We start from the raw sequence: 3,181 nt of genomic DNA, 5'->3' as shown, positions 1-3,181 counted from the left end.
TTTCTTCTTAAGGGGCCGATTTGGATTAACTTGTTGAGAATGGCGTATAACTTACTTTTAATAAGATGCACAGGCCATAGCAACTGATCCACTTCCTTAATGGGATGAATGGCCTCTTCTGAAGCGAAAATCTTAGAAGTCACGCTTGACGGTCGCCATCTTGAGAAAAAAACGGCAAAGCCGCAAAGCAACTTCCGATTGATCTGGAATTGGTCTGTAGTGAGGGGGGCATACAGAGAACTCCTGGGCCCCGGCGGGTAAGGAGGTGCTGCAGACACACAGGGAACGACAATGACCAGCAAAGCAGCTGGATAGTTTCTGGCCAGCAGCCCAGCATCCAGGAGGCAAACCAAGGGGAGGAGGAGGAGGGTGGGTACAGTGAAGAGGGGTTGAGAGGGAGTGAAGGAAGGAAAAGGGTCTCCTCCACCAAAAATGAGACCTACCACCGGTAAAGTTATTTCAGCCTTTGCCCTGAAGCCTCTCCCCTTCCTTCCCTCCGCCCCCCGCGCCCCCATTCTTCTCCTCCCCCACCTCTTAGCTCCAGGACCGAGCCCAGGGTCCACGAGCCCACAGTCCCCAGGCTCTGGGCCTCGGACGTCCAGGCGCGCGGTACTCCTGGCCACCCTCACACGGGTGAAGGGCCAGTCTCCCCTCAGGGGGATGCATGCCGCCTGCAGGGGACCCAGAGTCAACGCCAAGCAAAAAGCATACACTCCCGCGGCGCCCACTCTCCCGCAGCACTCCCGCGGCCCAGCTCATGGCCGACCGAGGAAGAGGAAGAAAATGGAGGAAAGCGGAGGGAAAGCTGGTTGAAGCTCAGAGGAGGAAAACCTTTGGCTACTGAGGCTGCGTAAGGCGGCGCCCAGCCCGTGCGGACCTCGCGGGGGCCAAGCGCGCCAGGTGCAGGCGCGAGGCAAGGAGGCGAGCCCTGAGGCACTGCGCCTGCGCCTGTTGCAGGTCGCGGTTCCTGTGGCTGGCGGGTTTCAGAGAGGCCCCTTGGGCTCCATGTGCACGAGGTGCAGCAGGCACACTGAACTAGAGGGACTCAGCTCTCAAACGGAGTGTTCCTTGCCCAGAGAGGCAGGGGACACCAGGGAGCCCAGGTAAATTTATTTCTAACGAAATCTTGTCTAGATGTATCGGATAAGGGCTTTTTGACTCTTGATTGGGAATTTTTCACCAGGGCTGTGGGAGAAAGGGATCCCAGGGCTACTGTTTACCACCCAAATACGAGCTGAAGTAGAAAAAGCATTTAATTTAAACCCTCTATGCAAAGGAGATTTTTAAATAAGATACAAAACCCTAAGAATTTGATCAGGGCAGTGCTAATTGATAACCATATATACAATTGAAAACCATTTCTACAACTCATTATTTATGAAGTCGTTAAATGTAGAATCTAATAAAATCCCCCTCTCATCCGTTAATTGGGGATGAACCAAGGTTTCCAGTTCTCTTCTCCCACCACATTCTACCCAGTTAACTGTTTTCTTACTCATTTGTGAATCATAAAACATAATACACATCTGACAAATTCTCTTACAAAATGTAGAGCAGTGTTTCTCAGCCTTTTTTCATTATCTTTCCCTCAAGAGCTTCTTCAGACATTAACCCTAATCGTTCAGCTCCCTCACCTGCCCCCACAGCATGAGATTAAATATTATGGAGTGAGACTTTTGTCTGGTAGGGTTGAGCTTTGGAGAGCCAAACCCTTGTAATATCAAAGATTTTTTTCACCAACCCCCCCACCGAAGAACCGATTTTCACCGCCTTGGGGCAATATTGCTCCAGCTGAGAACACATGATGTACAGCAGTTTTATTTCCTAGAATATTCCCTGTAGAAAGTATATTTTGAAGCTTTTTGATCTCTGCAAGGATCTCCTAAAATGAAGCTTTAATTTGGTGTAAGAGAGGAGCTTAAAACAAGGCAAAATCCACAGAAGACTCCCCTCCCCCCATCCTAACTAAACTCTCATGACCATATTTTGTACATTCAAGGGAAAAGTTGAAAAAAAAGTAAAGACAACAAAATAATGGGAAGCTAATTATGTTCAGTAATAGATGACTGAAATGAAAGCTATTAAATAGCAAGAATAACAGAGAGTGAACCGTAACTCTCTGACCAAATGGGTTTGCCTCCACTAGAGCCATGTAGGTCCTCAGGGTGTGCATATATGCCTTCTAATTTTTCCCACTGGTCCTGTCCTAGTCTAATTTGTAAATTACCTTGGTCCTGATTTTTTAGTTTTTGTTTCACTGTGTATTTCCTATAGCTGCCTTAAATTCTTTGTGGAATCAAGGAAATATATATTTTTGTATGAAGCACATGCACTCCTACCTTGGACACCAAGAGGGAGCTACCAATTGACTGTTACCAAGCATCCATCAATAACCAGTTAGATGAGGTACCCTAAATACTCACTGTGAAATACTTGAGGGCAGAAATGATGTCATACTGAACTCATAACCATAACACAGCAAGCACAGTAGTAGTTTGCTAAAAGAATAACCTAGAGGATGCTCTAAACTCCCTGTGTGGTATTTCAACAGAGGGACCAAATCAACTATTTGAGGTTATATTAATTGGCATAATACTTGCAGGGTTGGAGATATTTAATTTTTTTATACCATGAAGTTATATTTCTATTTTCCTTCTGATATACATTGTCTTAAAAATAAGTACTTAGTAAAAATTATATAAAAACACATAAAGTTAATGAAGCAATATAAAGTGAATATGCTGGTGCCCTAATGGAAGAAAGCACAAAATGAAATTTCAGTACTAGAAATTTTGTTGTTTTATGAGAAGAATCGTAAGTTCTATATTAAATGGATTAGTATACATATTCTACCAAACCTGAAGACAACTTTTACATATATGACATACTTCGGAAGTATAACTTACATCTGTACAGGTTGAGTATCATTACAATAGAGAAATAGAAAAATTCCTTTACCATTTCCTTTTTCTAGCCTTGAGAGGCTGGAGTTATGTCATAGGTCCAATGATCTTTTATATTTTAAAGATCAGGTGAAAATACTTTCAAAATGTAAAATATACAGTCTACTACCTTCTGTTCTATAAAACATGGAACATTAAAAGGTTTTAAAATATCAGGTCTTTTTGGACATCCCGAAGTGTGTTTGCACTCTTCTTTAAAAGGGCCTCCTCCTCAGAAT

This window comes from Phocoena phocoena, chromosome 8, assembly GCF_963924675.1.
Source record: "Phocoena phocoena chromosome 8, mPhoPho1.1, whole genome shotgun sequence".
NCBI classification, from domain to species: Eukaryota; Metazoa; Chordata; class Mammalia; order Artiodactyla; family Phocoenidae; genus Phocoena; species Phocoena phocoena.
The sequence above is the reverse complement of the archived record's forward strand: the minus strand, read 5'-3'. Positions refer to the sequence as shown.